General features: G+C 43.4%; 2 protein-coding genes across 5 annotated transcripts in view; one reads left to right on the forward strand and one right to left on the reverse strand.

The window, feature by feature from the left end:
- Window positions 1–5333, reverse strand: part of LOC120375456 (CXADR like membrane protein) — an 81363-nt gene extending 76030 nt beyond the window's left edge. Inside the window, exons 1-3 of one of the 4 annotated variants that reach the window (XM_039496103.1) lie at window positions 5257–5271; window positions 1606–1682; window positions 1101–1324 (exon numbers count right to left, since the gene is read on the reverse strand). The gene's annotated coding sequence lies outside the window, so the exon portion shown is untranslated. Of the gene's footprint in view, window positions 1–1100; window positions 1325–1555; window positions 1683–3372; window positions 3392–5256 lie in introns of those variants that run through there. The other 3 variants (XM_039496106.1, XM_039496105.1, XM_039496104.1) reach the window with 3 other exon arrangements.
- The window catches only part of GRAMD1B (GRAM domain containing 1B), a 284969-nt gene continuing 269424 nt past the window's right edge, over window positions 4041–19585 (forward strand). The window contains exons 1-2 of the mRNA XM_039496098.1: window positions 4041–4101; window positions 6702–6782. The gene's annotated coding sequence lies outside the window, so the exon portion shown is untranslated. The remainder of the gene's footprint in view (window positions 4102–6701; window positions 6783–19585) is intronic.

The following is a 19585-nucleotide window of genomic DNA, read 5'->3' on the forward strand; positions in this document are numbered from 1 at the left end:
TACAATGGAAACCTTTTTTTGTGATTCCCCTCTGCCATAAGTTTCAGGACTCCCCTGCCATCTGACAATAAGGAAAGGGAGGATGTCTGTGATCGCCCTGATACCTGTTTGTGATGCGCAGATGGGTGGGAACCCATGTATTCAAAAATTTGGTAGTGGTTCAAGTTTTCAAAAGTGTTTAGATACTTAGGAGCCAAAGTCTCACTGCAAGTCAGTGGGACTTTGGCTCCTAAGTCACTGAGGCACTTTTGAAATTTTATCCCTTGTCTATTCTGGAAGATCTCTCTTGCGGGAGGTAGATGAAGCTTTCTACTGTGCCGTAAGAGAAAGTGAGTGATAATCTCACTGCACTGACCACAATGATAATGTTTTATGTGTTTGTGTATATTCAGCAACTTTCAGCCACAGCACGTTACACACATCAAGAAGTTACTTCTATCGCCACTAAGATGCAGTTCCCTGGGGAGTGGCCGGAAGAGTCAACACATTGCACCACAATGAGGAGAGCAAAAATCTTGACCAACTGCATCAGGATAAACCTTCACTCTTATGAGCGATGCTATGAAGTTGGGTATCATGCTCTAGATGAGAGATGATGATGGTCCAGTGACTAATAACACTAGCCCGGTGCTCAAGAAATCTGGACTCAATTTCCTGCTCTGTCACAAACTTCCAGTATGACTTTGGACAAGTCGTTTAGTCTGGCTGTGCCCCAGTCCCCTATTAGTAAAGTGAGGTTAATAGCACTTCCCAGCCCCACATGGGTGTTATGACAGTAAAGACGTTAATGATGATGATGTGCTCAGATACTTCAGTAATGAGAGCCATGATTGTAAGATCTTGGGGTAGGGTAAATCTTTTTCATCTGTGTTTGTGCAGCACCTAGCACAATGGGGTTCTGATCCATGATGGAGACTCCTAGTGCTACAGCAATACAGATAAATAATAAGTACTTTAGATTAATGCTATATTATACTATAATATCAGGATACCATCTATCACTGTTTAACATTCTTGGGCATTCACACCTACACAGCAGAAAAGAACAGGCAATGCAGAACACTTATTATCATTTAAAATTATTTTAAAGCTTCACCCACCTGGAGGGGTGGATTATGCAACCACTCTGGTCCCAGCCAGCCCTGGATTGGCTGCAAAGCAGGGCCCAGAACGAATTAAAGGTCTCTTATCTTGCTGTGAAGTGTACGCTGTAAGCCATGAGGCTGTTGCCACGGGTTGTTCTCTTTCATTCTGAAGTTTCGGTTTGGGTCAGACTGTGCCTCAGGCCTTTGTCTTCAGGTTTGGAAATTCCATGCCTAGCTGCCTACAGAAATGTCCCAAGATCAAAGGTGAACAGTCTAACACAGACCGATGAGTATTTCCCAGCATTTCTTTTGTTCCTCAGCTAACTGCCCCCGTGGCTCAGGGAACTTTTTTTAAGGTGATAGGGAGCCCTTTACTGCTATACCATAAGTTCGGATCCAGCCCAGCTTAGTGGTAACTGAAGCTCTTTAGCACATCAGAGCTACTCAACGGCCCCTGAGAGAGATCCCACCTGGACAGAGTTGAGGTACATCAATGAGGCAGAGAGTGAGTGTAGCTTACCTTGCCGCTGGACGTGTTCTTTGGAACAAAGGCATCTGTCTCCAGATCTGTCAGGCCATCACTTTCCACCGTCACTACTGGGGAGAAAATATAGCCTTTACACATTATCCTTCCTGTGCTTCAAGAACTTTTGTAACCTGGCTCTTCACTATGACAGAGGCTTTTTAAATATTTACTTCAGGGCAGGAAATTAGTTTGACAGGGAAAATGTAGCTACTCTGATCTCAGCAGGTGCTGACACACACATGGGTTCTATCAGAGAGAAGTGATGGTGATTGATACCCAAGGTACAAAGAAACCTCCCTCTTCCCATTGCTTTGTTAACAGAAACAGCCCAATTTGACTCTCAGTTACATCTGGGTAACCCCTGTTGGTTTCACAGATGTAAACGAGAGCAGAATTTGGCTCATTGTCTACTATACAGCTGTTCTCCCTGTAACAATGACAAAAAAGGAGCTTTAAATGGCATATCCAACTAGTGGAGACAAGTAACAGAAGCCATCATAGCGGGCAAATGGAACAGTTGCTAAAAGGGAGTGATGTCTGTCTCATCTGCCCATTGAGTAGAAACTGGATTCCTTCAGAACTTTTCCCCTCACACTTGGCCCAACAGGCAGCTGGTTCTCAAACAGCAGCGTGGATGGATCCGAGAGAACAGCATTGATTTTCAGTGTCAGACATAAATCAATGGAGAAAAGTGCATTTAATCTCTTCCCCGGCTCTCCAGAATCCAAGGAGCACTGAGCTTGTCTCTCCATATTACAGCTCTGACAAAAGATGGCCCGGTCTATGCCATGAGTACCCAGAATGCTTCCTCGCTTTAATAGAATCAAGCATCAGGAACTGAGAGAGAAAAGTGTTGTCACCCTGCACTTATTCCCCAGCATCCACTGAAATCTGCAGAGTGGGGACTAGCATGAGAGGTTATAGGGAAGGTGGGGGGAGAAAGCCATGCTTGCAGAAACTCAGTCTATCATCTAAGCAAGCCATTCTACATCCTGTTGTCAAGCTATATTTCCTCTCCTCTCCATCCTCTCAGGAAACTTGTCTTGAGGTAAGTAATGCTTTGGGGTTCAGTGAGGATTCCCCCTTTTGTGTTAGTTCCTGCTATTGACAGGACATCTCTGCTGCCTGCATAATGAGACAATTCCAAAGTGGTGACTTTTAAGATTGGGTTGGGCTGACTGAGACAGTCACAAGAGGTCCTGCATCAACCCCATACACGCTGATTTTTCAGGATCTTGACTGGTCTATTTAAGGGTAAGCAGGTGGTTTCTGCAGTGTAATGTCTTCTATTAAAAAGGCCGTTTTTTTCAGGCAAGATTGTGAATGATTTTCCTTTGGTCACACTCTGAAGTTCTAGTAGCATGGGAGATGTGGATTGTAGGCTTATAAAAATCCATGAGGAGAGAAAGAGAGAGGCCATTGCAAGTATCTAGAACAGTGGACTTTAATTAAAATCCCTGTAAAAAATCAATAGATTTGGATTGCAAAGTTCCAGCAACAAAATTATAGTCATAATTACTCCTTCTTAAGGCACAGCTTTAAGTATAAGAAAGTGTTTCCTAAAAACCTAGGCTCAGGGCAAAATCTGATACTGAGCTCCCACACTTCTTTAAAAAATTACTATCCAGGGGAGGCCTGGGGGTTTAAGAGTGAGCCCACCCCACATTCACCCTGTAAAGGCAGCTCCTGTCTTGTGGGGCTAGGGCTGGCTATCATGACAGAGGGGTCACTGGGTTAAATTTGAGTGAATGGCATTGCAACCTGGTGCACAGTGCTGCAGTACTGCTCAGGTTTGCATTAGGTTGCATCGCCACTCAGTTGGGGGCCTCTCTCAAATAAGAGGCCCTGTGCAAACAGCCCCTTTTGCCCACCCCCCTGGGGCAGCCCTGCCTAAGCTAAACTAAGATCTACCCTGCAGTGACTCCTAGCTGCAGGTGAATTCTGAAAGGCTGGAGACTGACTTTAGAATCCCTTGTCTGCACCCATTTTAATTTCAGCCACTCAACCCCTTCCACCTTTGTACCTGTGACCCACACTAGGAGGATACGTGCCTTTGTTTCTCTCTAGGGGCTGGTCTGCAGAAGAGCTTGCTGCAGCTACTTGCCAGAAGAACTCTCCCTGCAGCTCAGACAATAGCAGGAGGGAGAGTTTTTAGCTCTGAAAATCTCCCCTTCAAGCCCTGATGATAGTTGTATATAGATATAGTTGTAACTTAAAACTAGTTTACCTCTCCCCCTGCCCTGGAGGAAACAAAGGGCTGCCACCCATGAACCACTCACCATAAATAACAACAACAAACTGGAATAAAAAAACCCACCAAACTACCACACACCAAAAAATGAAGCTGTACCTCCTCTCCTCACAGGGCACCTGCAGTGCTGCATTTCTAGCACCAGGGGGCGCTGCTCACAGGTATAAAAAGCCAGGCCCCGAGGAGCCCCTTCCCTTAACTGCAGGTGGAATGCAAGAGGGTGCAGAGCCAGTTCTGAGGTAAAAAGCTGCCAGCAGGTCTCTATGCTTTGTGCTAACAGGCAGAGGGGAGGAAAACCAGCATTGCAGTATCTTTGTCGGTGGTGCTTGATACCTAGTGTCAACAGCAACTTTTAATAGACTAAAAATACTCTTCACTAACCCCCTTAGCTCTGTCCCTGGTGTTTTCTAACCTCCAGTGCAAGCTTGCCCTGTCCCACTTGTGTAAGCCACTGCCAGCCAAGCTAACCTACCTCTCCTTTCCCTCCTCTTCCCTGTATCAGTCTTGTCTGGCTAGAACATGAGCTTTCTGGAGCAGTGACTGCTCCATACTATGTGTATGTACAGGGATTGGCACAACAGCACGCTGGTCTTGAGCTGTGGCAGAGAGGAAGGATGGCCTTGGTAGGGCCTCATCCTAGGAGTTGAGGGTCCTGCTCTGGTATGGGCTTCTTGAGTGCCCTTGGTGGAGTCACTTAGCCTCTCTGTGGCTGTCAGTTCCCTATCTACAAGATGGGGATAATAGCACTTCTCTGCCCCCTGAGGGGGTTGTGAGGTTTCTCGGATGCTACTGTAAAGGAGGCCAGTACTTAAGACAAACATTTCAAGTAGGGGAATGTTGGTGCTTACATGAATGTCTGCCAGCTGGCAGGGGATTAAAATACATTAAACCTAAATAAAGCAGTTTGCCTTAAACTGCACCATCACCAGGCAGGAGAACTAAGTGGGTTGCCAGTCCCTTCCTTGCTGGGACACCTGCCTGTGAAGCTCTAACTCTGTAAGTGTTTCCCTCAAGCAATACCAGGCATGGAGTCTAGAGCAAATGCTTAACTATCCCTCCCACCTGTGAAGAGGAGGAGGGGGAGAAATCAGAGCAAAGTACTTGTCTTGGATATGGCAAGGAAGGAAACATTCAAGAGCTGTAAAAAAAGCTGAAGAGAAACAAAATTAGACAGAAGAAAGAACTATGGGAGTGGGGAAGCTAAATACATGGAAAAAGACAGGTAAAGGAGACATTGAAAGAGAGAAACATGGGGGTAGGGTAGAGAATGGAAGAGGAAAAGGGGTCAGCTTAATGTACTGGTTTTAACATATTCTACGAAGTCTGACACAAACAGCAGGCTCATTTAAAAGAAAATCTCAGAGTGCAGAGTGTGTATCTCATACACAACAAACCTTGTGAGCTGCTGCCTCTCTGCTGCTATTGACCCACTTCAATTGCGATTAATTGGAGACTGATAAATAAGAGCTTGAATCTAGAGTTTTAAAATGCAGTGCATATGATTTGTTATAAAATTCAGTAAACAGAGGCCAGTAAGAATGATCAAAATACAAATATGTGGGGGGTGGGAGAGGATTTATCCAAAAAGAAGACAAACAGCAGCAGCCTAGCTGTTACTAAGTTTCCACCCCTAATTAATACAACCCCAGCTGCTGAAGGGACTTAATCTATAAGCAGACCCTCCTCCATTTTGGAACTCTTGTGAAACAAGGACAGCTCTTGCTGCAGAGAAACTTGCTCTGAAGCAGGTAAGTTTCGACCAAAATGGACCTAAAAATAAAGATAGTGCAGGAAAAAAAGAAATGTGACAAAACTTCAGACAGAGTGTGCACCTTTTGTTCAGCCTGACTGCTAAGGGAGTAGGAAGAAAGGAAAAGAATCTAAACCTTTATTCAGGGAGACGGGGGCATTTCAGGGATCTTTCTCTTGAGTAGTAAAAATTTCTGGTTGTTAGTATTACTGTGCGCCTAGGACCTGATCCTGCAAGGGGCTCTGGGTGGCTGCAATACCCATATGATGTTTATGCAGGACTGGGGTTTGTGTGTTAATATTAGCCTCCCAACAGCTGATATTTTATCTGAAACAGAGAGTGTTTAGCAATCTGTGATAATCAGTTGGGTGCAGTCTCAAAGTTTTGGTTTAGACTGAAAGCTAATGCAGTGCTACAAATGAGGAGAGAAATACAATGTTAAGTGTGCAGGACTTTATCAGTTCCCAGTTGCTACCGGAGGGTGTGGCTGGGGTGATAAATTACCAAAGAAAATTACAAATGTAAAATTGGAATAATCCTTATAACCTGCATAGGGGATAGTGTGAGGATTGAGTCCATTGTGGGGCAGTTTTATCTAGTGGATATGGCATAGACAAGAACTCAAAAGTCCTGGGATGACTTCATCCCTGGAATCTGCCCTAGTTCTCCCACTGACGGGCCATGCTACCTTGGGCAAATTACTTCCTGGTTCCCATCCCTTGTCTTTGTACAGAGTTTAACAAAATGAGGCCCTAAGCTCAGCTTGGCCTCTAGGTGCTACTCTAGTCCAAATAATAATTAGTTAGTCTGGAAATGTAAATTAGTGCTAAGTCCCAGGCTTCTTCAGTGATGGGATAGAGCTCCAAATCTGAAATTTACTGAAAAACTTGGGATCTAAAGAAAACTGTAACACAATTTATTTATCACTTAATACTAGGTTCAGAATCAATGCCAATAATAGGATGCAAAACAGGCTTTGCTTATTTTATCAGGTTTTAAAAACATTTGTGCATTGTTTATAAATCAAACATCCAAAGATCTGTGCTACTTCTTTGTGCATTAAGAATTATCTGTTTTTGTTTTCTTTAGTACAATGGAAATAAGACTGCTTAACTCAAGCTCTGTCTTGGTTATCTGGAGATCTTTCACTTGTCAAGGGACAGTGTCAAGGTAAGTAGATCTAAAGCTTGACTTGATTTTAAATGTCTTATGTTGGTATGAAAATTCCATTACGATATTTTTAAGGCACAAATCCTGAAGTCCTGTCTTCAATGAAACTGTATGGAATACAAACACTGAGTCTGAACTTTGGGGTTTGGACCTATATTTTTTACTACACATCAAGCAAATGTTTTAATACTCTTTAAACATATATATATATAATAGTAATACCACTCCTGAACAATCCGTTAATAATTAACCTGTACGTTCATCTCAACACAAATGAGCAACCCAATAGTAACATGTCAGAATGTGTTGTTAGCATTTCTGTGTTATCTTATACTTCTCTTTATACAGCCCAGTGCTCCTATACAACCCTACAATAATAAACCAGTAGACTTAAGCCAGAACTCACGAGCATCCCTGTAGTAACCATCTAGTACTCACAAGTGCTGGTACAGAAATAAAGCCTGTGTGCACAGCTTAGCATGGATGATGCAATGTAAAAGTTTTTGTTAGCAAGCACGATTTCACATTCAGGCTTACAAGGGTTTATTTAAAAACACTGAGTTGAAAAGAAAAAGTTAGAAAAACTCCTGAAGAGTTTCCTTTTAAATACGTTTCTGGACACTCGGCAGTGAACTGGAAATGGCTCCAGTGGAAGCAAGCAGTGCCATCCAGACATACCCAGACATGGAGCCAGGCTCCAAGTCCCAAGCCATTGTTGGCTCTCTTGTACTTTTCATTTATTCAGGCTCAGCAGGGAGAAAAAAAAAGTCATTTCTATGTGGAAACGGTCACTCTGTATTATTTCCACCTCCCTGCAGCCTCTTTTGTTCTCTTAAGGCAGTCACCAGTTTGTTAGCCATGGAGAGTGTTGCATGTAAGCATTTGGCACTAGGAGGGTATCTCCTGTGACCCTAAAGACAAGGAGAGATTTGTACTGAACCGGAACAGGGAAGAGACAAGGACAAGAAAGGGATAAAATGGTTTGTCTCTTTATTTGTGTATCAAGTCTAATGGATTCTTAACTACGTATCTTTTCATTACAGGGACTAGTATGCTTAAGGTTTTGTTAATGGTAGATGTGAGCTGCTGGTTTGCATCTAACTCAGTTTGATAGTGATCAAAAGTTGTTAGCATGACACAGTTGCTCAGTGGACCATGTGAAATGAATTTGGTTGGTCTCAGCCAAGTTCCTACTGGGCACCTGTCTGCACAACTCAAACTGCCATTGGAATTGGCAGTCATAGCAGAGAGACTAAAGATTAAATGGTCAGTGGAGAGTTGGAGGCACCATCACCTACAACTGGTTCTTCCAGGTCAGGGTTCAAGCATGTTGTCAAATTGAGGGTAGGATGGGGGGGGGGTCAGTGTGTTTGTGAATGGTTGCCCATTTTGTGTATAGGCAGTGGTTAGGCAGCAGAGGGCTTCTATCTCTGGGGCTCTGCTTAGGATTCTTTGCTACAGCTATGTCTACACTGCAGTAAAACACTCACAGCTGGCCTGTGTGAACTGACTCCAGCTGGAGCCCAGAGAGGGACACTGTAATTTTATAGCCCTGCAGTCTGAGGCCTGAGTCAGCTGCTGTGGGCGAGATGCAGGTGCTTTACTGCATATAGACATACCCTTGCACTGAATGTACTTAAATATACAGTGGAACAATTCAGAGAAACTTGCAGGTTCTTTAAGGATAGTAAATAGAAAGAAACGAAATAAAAGCCGGGCTTTGGAGCTGTGCTCTGGCTCCGTTACAGTTCCAGGTAAAAACCTGCAGCTCCACTGCTCCGGAGCTGCTCCGCGCTCCAGCTCTGGGCTCCGCTCCAAAACCCTGAATAGAAGTATAGGGAGCAGTGCTATGTAATGGTTAGAGTAGGGTACTGGGCCTCAGAATCCCTGGGTTCTAGTCTGTCTAGCCTTTTCCACTGACTCACAATTTGACCTTGTAAGCCATTTAATCTCTTGTGCTTTAGTTTACCCATCTGTAAATAAGTGAGTATAATAATAGCACCTCCCTCCTGAGGGAAAGGGAAGGTAGTTACATTTAATACTTTTTTAAAAAGTGCTTCGACATTCTCATATCAAGGACACCATGTGTGCACACTCTTCTGTTACATATGAACTTTTCTCCTCCAGTTGTTGTGTTTAGACTTTTTTTTTCCCTTCTTCTCAGCAATCAGATTTGCTAACTTGAGTGGCTAGAATGACAAAATCACTTCATTAGGTATCCAGTGTTGTGCAGGAAACATGTACAAAGCCATTTGGACAGATTCCTTGTTTGCCAATGTCAAGCTGAGCATAACATTGCTCGTGGAGTTGAGTTTAGGAACTCTTCACAACAGCATGGATGTGGATGCTGGATAAAAAGAAGGGGAAAACATGAGCAAGTAAACAAGCCTTTGCATTGATTGCTCAATATTTAAATTTACCATGTCCTAATGGCTGGCTTGACTTGTTACGGAATAACATTGGCATATTTTGTTCTATTGGTTGGAATTATTAGAAGCCCAGATCGTTGCAATATTATGTTGTTCATGTTATTTCAAGTATCAGAGGGGTAGCCATGTTAGTCTGGATCTGTAAAAGCAGCAGAGAGTCCTGTGGCACCTTATAGACTAACAGACGTATTGGAGCATGAGTTTTCGTGGGTGAATGCCCACTTCGTCGGATGCATGTAGTGGAAATTTCCAGAGGCAGGTATAAATATGCAAGCAAGAATCAGGCTAGAGATAATGAGGTTAGTTCAATCAGGGAGGATGAAGCCCTCTTCTAGCGGTCGAGGTGTAAACACCAAGGGAGGAGAAACTGCTTTTTAGTTGGCAAGCCATTCACAGTCTTTGTTTAATCCTGAGCTGATGGTGCCAAATTTGCAGATGAACTGAAGCTCAGCAGTTTCTCTTTGAAGTCTGGTCCTGAAGTTTTTTTGCTGCAGGGTGGCTACCTTTAAATCTGCTATTGTGTGTCCAGGAAGGTTGAAGTGTTCTCCTATGGGTTTTTGTATATTGCCATTCCTAATATCTGATTTGTGTCCATTTATCCTTTTACGTAGGGACTGTCCAGTTTGGCCGATGTACATAGCAGAGGGGCATTGCTGGCACGTGATGGCATATATTACATTGGTTACATTGTTATTTCAGCTATTATATCAATATCTTGCTGTGTGTAACTGTTTTGGCAGCCTTGATATGTTGAGTGCATTATTATAAGGAAATCTAATTTATGAAACTATTCAAGTGTGTCCACATGTTGTAGGGATGCAGTGGTTGTAAGCAAATGCTGACATTTTAATGGCAGTGGCTGAGCCACCATATGTTTCCACTGCTGCTTAGATACCTGTGCATTATATGTTGGCAAATGGGGGCCAGCTCCTATTGCTGAAGGTAGGAGTAATTGTTGCATCCTTTAGGGATAGCCCAGTTAGAGCTGGGTAAATAATGATAATAAAGTATAATAATTTATTTGAGCTATAATGCTACATGCATTGACTATATTAATGTATTTGTGAATGGGAGCATAAGCACACTTATTAGAGAAAACAGCACAAAATTAATTAAATGAATTTATTCAAATATTATTCAAACAGCTCTAGCCACAATAATTCCTCACCTGAAAGTTCCACTCATTTCTCTTCACATGTTAAAATGAGTTGGGACACATCTGAGCTGCTTGCTAGTTAATGTCACTTTGAAACATGTGGACTAAGGCTGGTGACAGGTGCTGACCCTCCAGTTGGCTCTGGCAGGCTCCCCTTGAGAGACCCATACAGAGACAAATTGCTTGCAGCCTCTCTTCTCCCCCCGCCCCCCATGAAGTAAGTGTCAAAAAAACCAGCAACAAAACAACCTGAAATTGACCATTTTCTTGCCTCAAAAGACAGGAATGGAGTAGTTGGTGCTGGAGTGACAACCCTGATGACTGAAGTCCTCTGTCATGTTCCTCGCACTGTACATGTCAGAGTGCACAAGCCATAAACTATTCCATGTACATGTACTTGCCTCCTCAGCCCTAACCTACAGGGACCATCTCTAGTGGCAAGGGGTATTTTAGCACCTGTGCTCTCAGATGCTTGGTAGCCCTCTGGTAACACTGCCAGTAAGGGTGCCAGTTGGTTAATGTGAATGGGGACACGAGTCCTCAGGGAGCTGGACTGAGATCCACCAGCTGATTTCACCTGGCTGAAGCCACTGAACGGGCACCAAGGGTGAAATCCTAGCTCCTTTGAAGTTAATGGGAATCTTGCCATTGACCTCAGTTGGGCCAGGATTTCACTCCTGATGTTTAACAAGTAACTAACTACTTTTGGTTACTAGTACCAACCTGGGCTGTGTCAGAACCCAATGTGATAAAGGTGAAAGACTCAATGTTCCGTGGTGCATGTTGGCAGGACGTTGCATTGGTCGAGCTACGTCGCTGGAACATGTACATACAGGCTGTGTTTGTACTAGAGAGCTTACAGTGGCACAACTGTAATGAGGCAACTGCACTGCTGTCAGATCTTACATGTAGCCACTTTTTGCTGATGGGAGAGAGCTTTCCTGTTGACGTAATTAAACCACCCCCCAATGAGCACTGGTAGCTACGTTGGTGGCAGAAGCAGGCGCTTATGTCTGTGTAACTTGTGTCACTCAGAGGGGGTGTTTTTTCACACCCTGGAACAAGGTAAATTATACCAACAAAAGTGGTATTATAGACAAGCCCACAACGGCAGGGAAAATCAGCTCCAAATAGAGAATATTTTTTTCCAGCAGAGCCATATCACAGAAAATTTTCAGAAAAGTGCTGAGTTACCCACTCTCTGGAAATCTAGGGCCCTTTAAGGTGTCTCAAGTTGGGCATCCAAAAATCACTAGTCATTGCTGAAATCTTTCCCCTGTAGGGCACTGGATTCTGACCTAGTTCAGATTATTTAACTTTTAATAGCAACTGTGCAGTCTGCACGCGTGCTTGACTACTAGCACAGACTTGTGAACTTGCGTATGCACAGTCACACATCGTATAGACACTCATGCATACCCAAGCAGCGTGATCACTCCTCTATCTGATGCAGTTTGCTTGAGGAGAATGTCCTGTGAGGTATGTTTGAATAATGCCATTTAAGATAATTGTTTAAAACATATTGCTAATTTAATCGGCACTGTAAGGAGTGAAGGTTACAAGACCTGTTCTTTCAGCTTCTATTAAAATGTCAGTGTGGTCGCTGAAGTCATAACGCTGCCTTTTCATGGTTAAGAGAAACTCAGGAGTGGGTTACTCCTTAGTGGCTAAACCTCTTCTGACAGTCCTGGTTGCACAAATCAAAACCATTTAAACCCAGTGGCCCAGGGGATGCTTTTGAAGAGTGATAGGAATCCTCTGTCGGAAAGAAGGGACACTGGCCATGGGAGCATAGAATGCCAACAGTGGATGCCTAGCTTAAAGTTCCATTTACATCCTGTCAGAAAAGGAGGAGCTTATGAGTCTGCATAAAATTCAACCCCTTCTCCAGAGCAGCCCCACTTAAAAAAAAAAAAAATTTGCAGTGGAGATGATGTGGGTTTCTCACAAGTAATTCTCTAGCTGAAGCATTTTGTTCTTTCCTTGACACCACCCCACCAAACTCCTCTGTTCTTGCCTGATGAAGTCTGAGCCATTTTCCACTAACAGTAAAGTTAGTTATGCATGAATGAATGGGTAGCCTCGAAGAATCAGGCCCGCAATTAATAGGCTTCGTTTGAGAATTGTTCTGGCCAGGGCCCTGGAGAACAATTGCTTTCTGTAGGAGCTAACTGTCTCTCAGAGGGAAATAGTTCATTCAAGCCAAACTTTTACTCCTCAGTCAGCAAAGACAGGGGGAAGAAGACTCATGCTTCTGCTTTTTTAATGAAATTATTTTTTTGTGCTGTCAGACCTACCAGTTGAAGCTCTGACCTTTCAAATCTTGCAAGGGAAATCTAGGTGCTATAGGAGATGATGTTGGGGATTTAGTACTTATTCTTCTGAGTTAATCCCGAGTTAGCTTCTGGAGATGTAAAATCAGTGTGCTGACCACTTGTGTTCATTAAAGATCCCATGGCACATTTTGCAAAAGAGGGTGTTAACTTTAATGTCTTGACCAGGCTTCAGCCAAGGTGAATAAATTCCCGAGTACCTAAATATCCCCCTGCTGTTTCAAATCAATATGCTACTCTTCTTCCCTTCCTTCCTGAGCTGCTATTCACTGTTGTGCAGCTGTTCAGCAGTAGCTGTGTTCCACTCCAGAGGTGGCTGCATTTTAGGAGTGGATGAAGGGATTGCCCTATAGCTTCAGATGTATTTCAGTTTGTTTGCCAAGTGCTCTGGAATCCTTTAGGACGGGAGATGCTGTAGAAATAATGTTACATTATTCCCCATGTGCTTGACACAGGAAGCTTCATAAGTTCCCTGATCTCAAAGTCCTCCTTATTGAGTGTTAGAAAAGCGAGAACTAAATGTTTCAGCTCCAGTGCATTAACATAGCATGGCATAGATATGGTCAAGCTGAGCCGTCTAGCTGTCCACCAGCCGCCTCATCTCCCTAGACTCGCTTCACACACGACCAAGATAAGGCAGTTAGGGTTAGTCTGTGCTGATGCAGGAAGTCATGCAGCTCCCCAGAGGAAATCAGTTCCTTGTCCGATAAAATTAACATTGGAGGGCTAATTCCATCTCTCTGCAGAGTGATTGATGAAATGAAGAGCTCTGCTGTTTTAAAAGGTTGTGTTTGGCCTTCAGCTAATTGTAGCTATGAAAAGCACTAATGGCCCCGAGAAACCAGGGAGAGGAGGGGAAGGGAAAACCCTTTAAATATCTACAGCTATTAAGGCCTTTGGGGGTAGGAGAGAAACGTGTAGCAGCTTAGTAACAATTGAGGCATAGGCTGACCATGAAACGTGCTTGTAGGAAACAGTATGTGTGAGCTGAAGAGGGGAAGCTTGTGCTGTAGCTGATGGGACAGTTCAAAGGGAATGGCAGCCTCTTCTATCCCCAGCCAGAATCAGATGTTAATTGGTACATGTACCCCCCTGAAAGTGCCTCTCCTTTCCCTTACATGTGCATAGAACAATCTCCTTCTCTTAAATCTTGGACACTTGACTTACACATCTTCTTCCTTTCCTCTAGCAAGGTACTAGAGAAGGAGCGTGGGAAAACTTGGAAGGGCGTCTGTATTACGGAGGTGCGGGTAATTTATTGTGATTAGGGCACTTCAGACATTTCAGGTAGTTTCCTCGTTGGTCTCTAGCTATGTAGATATAAGGAAAACATGCCCCCTATCACTGTAGTACCTGAGCACCTCATAAACCTCTCAAAACTCTGGGGAGATACGGAAGTACTGTTAATCCAATTTTACAGATGAGGAACTGAAGCATGGAGAGACTAAAGGCTTGTCTACACTGGCACATTCAGGAAAGTTAATCTGAATGAACTAAAGCTGTGAAAAACCCCATTTACTTTAATAGAGACAGGATTTCACCCATGCTGAATAAGTAGTGTGCCCCTTTTGCATTTTATCATAACAGAACAAGGAGGATACACTAAAATTAAAAAGCAAAGAATTTAAAACCAATAAAAAGAAATACTTAAACAAAAAACAAACACGTAATTAACCCATGGCACTCATTGCCACAAGATTTATTGAGGTCAAGAGCTTATCAGGATTTGAAACAATGAACCTGCTCTTTTATTGGGGTGTGTGGCAGGGCACTGCTAGGAAAGCCCTTAATCAGCTCCTGCCACCCCAGCCCATCAGGAGGAATGGATTGGGGCTGGGTAAATAGCCAGTGTTGGCCTGGGAACTGCCTGCACTTGCCAACCTCATTAGCAGGAGCTAAAAGGCTGTGAGGAAGCAGAAGAAGCTCTGGGGCAGAGACCAGGATGGCCAGGCCAGGCCAGGCCCGGCTCGGCTCAGAGGGAGGAAAGAGCCCACTAGTTTGTTGCTGGTCAGGCCTGGGTGAGGCTAAGCTGTATACATCGCCTATAAATAGTGGGAAACTGATGATGGGAAGGGACACAAAATACAGAGCACGGGTGTTGCACCAGCTTGGAGTGTCCCTGAGTCTTTAAGGAGTGGGGCCAAGGAGCCAAATCCTATGGGGTGTGACATGCACCCCATTACAGAATGAAAAATGTATATAAGGGATACAAGCCCTCTGGTTTCAGGGTATAATCTGACCACTCGCTGCTTGAGGTTAGGAGAAACTTTCCCTCTGAGATGGTTATTTCATAATTGCCCATTATGGTGTGCAGAGGATTGGTTGGGGGCATTTTGTTTGTTTTTAATGTCCTCCTTTAAAACTGGTCACTGTCAGAGAAAAGATACTGTGCTAAGCAGTCCATTGGGCTGATCAAGTGTAGCTGTTCCTAGGGATCTAGTTTTCATAGGTTTTTTTTTTTTTTTTAAGGCCAGAGGGCACCATTCTGATCATCTGGTTTGGTTTCATGCCTAACGCACACCATAGAATTTCAACCAGAAGTAATTTCTGTATCAAGTCCAATAATTCCTGGTCAAAGGACAGGATGGTATGCATCTGGACTGGATCTGGGGTGTAGCTCTATCATTCTCCTCCTTGCCAACTTCCCAGTTCTAAACAGGTCACTGTGGAATAGTCTGTGTTTGGCATTGTTTTCCCAATTTGCTTAGGAAAGGCAGAATTGTCACCGTTCTGTCTCAGAAGAGCATTTACTGCAATTACCAGATGACAACCTGACATTTGGAAGCTAAAAATACATGGAGAAGTTTCACAACTTGTAATTACATTAGCGAGACACAGACAGTTTTGGGTCGTACTAAGGGGCTTAAGGGATAAACACCACTATACTTGAAAAAGATGAATTTTGCACTGTGAGAATCACCATTCAGATCCATGCACAGAAGGAGCCAGAGTCTTGAACCCATCTCAGGATACATTTGTTTGGAAGCATTTGGCAAGGGGGTACTGAGTTATGATGGATTAAAGTCTGTAACCTTGGCAAGTGTCTTCAGGGAAGATATAAATTAAAAAGGTTAGAAGTGTAGTGGTAACCAAGTCTTGATGAGTGCTGTAGGTAGTGATAATCTAATTGGGCCGAACGCAATGGTAGTTTGCTTGAGTAAAGACCTCAGAATTTGTTCCATAGTGCAGGACACTCTGCTGGCAACTGCACCCAGATAAGAAACCATTGTCTTTATCTGCTCTGTATTAACTGGCAAGACAAGATCAGCAATGAGGATATTTGTAGCTGACCCAAGCAACCACCTTCATCAGTGCTAGTCTGGTTTCAATTGCTTTCATGATACGGACATGTTATTAAAATGGAAGACCAAGGAATTATAAAGCACAGTTACCAAGGAATGCCAATACACAGCTGATAGTCACATGATTGCCAAAAGTTGCAGTAGTCTGAAAAGATGGCCAATGATGGACAGACTGAACATCCAGCCAGATCCTCTTAAGGATCTAACTAGAGATTGGTCCCGGTGGCATTTAATGTGCAAGGAGCCTGTATACATCCCTTGGAAATTTGCCAGGATGATGATGATACTTTCAGTGATAACACTGAGAGGATAATTGTACATTCATATTAACCACCCTGTGATGCTAACTTCAGAAAATCTCGTTATGTTGAGATCTCTGTGTGTGCTTATATGGCTCTCAGTGCCAGAGGACCTGAGCAGCATATGATGGTGGAAATCAACTTACTGGGGGAGTCTCAGGAAGTTGCATTTTCAGGAGAGCAGCTTACACTCTGGTTAGAATCTCAAACCTCCATGACAGCTGGGTTGTAGATAATTACACTATGGGGGTAACTACCTTGTGACGAGAACTCTACTAAAGTGAAAATCATTCTGTGAGGATATCTGCTGTGTCAGTTAGGGAAAGGAAGGTAAAAGCTTCTGGAGATGAGAGGTAACCATTATCCTAACTAATGTGTATAGTGTGTACCCAGGGTAGAGACTCACCTCACCACCTGCCCTTAGCGTGAGGAAGTCTTGTCTGTGTCTGCTGTGGCACAGGTCCCTGAAACCAGCAGCCTCCAGCCATGCAAGCACTACCTTCCAGGCCCCTCTCTCTGTGTACAGGTTAGTGACAGACACGAAGCAACCCCCGAGTCCTCTGAGCCTCCTCTCTAGCATTGAGTCCCTTATCTACCAAACGTTCACAGAATTACCAGGCCTCTGTTCCCAAAGGAACGGCACGCCACGGCTTATTGGTTATAACTCAGGACGCAGCTCTGGTAAATAAACGGCACTTAAATATATTTATAGTGAAAAGAAGAATAATTATTATGAAAGAACAGATTCAAATGATTGTGAGTAAAAATATTGGAAACAAATGGTTACATATAAAACAATCATAACATGCTTAACAAGTTGCCATCCTGTCTAAAGAAGCTTTGGTCACCAAAGTTCTCTCCAGTGGTTCCAACCAGGCCTTGTTGAGACCCCTCTTTCATGAAGCAAACTTGCTGTCTGTTTACTTCCAAAGTGATGGATGGCAGGGTGTCATCTTTGTCCCCCAAATACACCAGAACAATCCTTTGATATGCACCAAGATAAAGTTCCCCCCTCTCGCTGTTAACCTCTTCCTGTTACATTTCTCTCTGAAGTTTTCACATATAGTACCTTCATTAATATTCAGTTCTGACTGGTGTGAGAAGGCCCATTGTGAACCATCTAACACTTAATTACAAATAGACAAATATTTCTTGCCTGAAGGAAGAATTTCTTGCCTGTCCCTTTATCATTGAGAAAGCATAGCCTACCCTCATCCTTCTCCAAAATGCCTATCAAACAGATGTATTGCAGTGTGCCTGCTAAATCACCAAGTTCTGACTATTTTGGATCAAGTTGGGTGGGCATGTTCCAGAGTCTGAGTCTGCATAGATTATGCTCTTCCAGCTGTCCCTTCTTTCATAATAAAGGGGATTCAGCTCAAGTGGCCCTACTGTCTGCATTTGTGGTGGTATGGAACGGGAAGAGACGCAATTCTTCATGTGGTACATCCTTCAATGTAGTAAAGGTGAAATCTCTAGAATCCTTCTCCTGGAATGTATACTGCATTGCATAGTTTTGTGTAAGGTCGAAAGCGTATCGCTTCTCTCTCTCTCTCTCTCTCTCTCTCTCTCTCCCCAACAGAGGTTGGTCCAATAAAAGATATCACCTCGCTCATCTTGTGTGTCTAATAACCTGGGACCTGCACGTCTACAACACTACTGCTTACATATGGTTTGCAAGTCAGGTATCTACCATAAAGTCTAGTCCTACCAGAAATGTAGGAATTGGAGAACAAAGCATAGAAGGACTTTATAAATTGTTTTGTTTTAAACTTATGGCTGGGATTTAGGTGTCCAGCATCCGCTGAATTTCAATGAGAATTGGTCGCCTAAGTTTCTTAGGCTCCTATGGAAGTCCTTGACTACGTGTGCAAATCCATGTGCAGGAATAGTGGGGATCTGTTGGATTAGAAATGCAATTATCTTCTCAGACAGATTAATGCATCACCCAGGCCTGACCCAACTGTACCTATAGCCACAGCATCTTGGGCTGTGTTCTTGTCATGGTTCATCAGCCAAGCAGGATTCAGCATTCAGCATAGCCAGTACTTTGAGATTCTTCCAAGGCCTATACAAACTACTCCATGAAGTGGATTTGGGATTAAGGTGTGTGTTTGCGTTTGAGTCAGAATTGAAGGAAGGCTCCAAAATGGCATTAGTAGTGCTGTGCTGTGTGGGGTTAGCATCTTTCAAGGGAGCGAGAAACCCAAAGCTGTGGCTCCTTGTGCCCATGGCAGACTTTTGCAAGTCTGAGGGTTTAGCCCTAATGTCCCTTGCAAATTCCAAAACGGGTATTTAAATCCCTCTTACTTGAAATTGCCTTGTCACTTCAATATAAGGCCTTATTCTTAACTTCCTGCCTCTAAGAAACTGCCATGCAGTGTTGGCAATGCAATTTTTATGGCTGCCATCATCACAGAGGTGATGGGAAGTGGTTATTTGTATAGTTTGCATGTATGTTGTTTGTAATTTCATTGAGAACATTGATGCTTGTCAAGAGACATAAATATTAAAGAGGGAGCATGAATCCAAATTCTATATCCGAATACCCACCTACAACAGACTGCCCTGCATAGCAAGTTCTGTATAGGCTGGTGGTATGCCACTCAGCTAGGGTGGCATATTGTATCCTGAGCATAGACTGTGGTGGAAGGAGGGGTAGATTTCCAACAGTGTGAATAATAGAGTTGGGTGATCTGTTGTTTGACTCATGCTAGAGAACTTGAAGATGATGGATACTGAAATGAGAATATTTTATTGAGAACTAAGGAAGGGCCATAGTGCTGAGTTTTGCTCCAGGCAAAGGCACAATCCTTTATTCTGTGTAAAGAGATGAATGCTGGTATGTAAAAGCAATGTCTTCAAGTTGGCAGCTGAAAGCAATAGATCTTGCTTAATGAGAAACTTTGTCATATGGTGCTGTACCAAGGAGAGCATTGATGCTGGCAACATAAACCTGGATTGTGGGAAGACATTTCAGGAAATATTTACCTCAAAGTGTTACAGGCATGTGAGGCAAACTGGATGTGGTCAGTAAACTGTACTGAAGCTTCAGGTAGCATAGTAGTTACGAGGTATAAAATGAATGTATGTGATGGAAGAAAGGTCTTGTGGGTAACGCACTGAAATTGAAGTTGTGAGATGTGGATTCATTTCCCAGCTCTATCATGGACTTCTGGTGTGGCCTTGGCCAAATCACCTTTTTAAAAAAAAAACAAAAAAAACCCCCAAAACCAACCCACCAGTGCCTCAGTTTCCCTATCTGTAAAATAGGGATAATGATG

Source organism: Mauremys reevesii, linkage group 12, assembly GCF_016161935.1.
Source record: "Mauremys reevesii isolate NIE-2019 linkage group 12, ASM1616193v1, whole genome shotgun sequence".
Taxonomy (NCBI): Eukaryota; Metazoa; Chordata; order Testudines; family Geoemydidae; genus Mauremys; species Mauremys reevesii.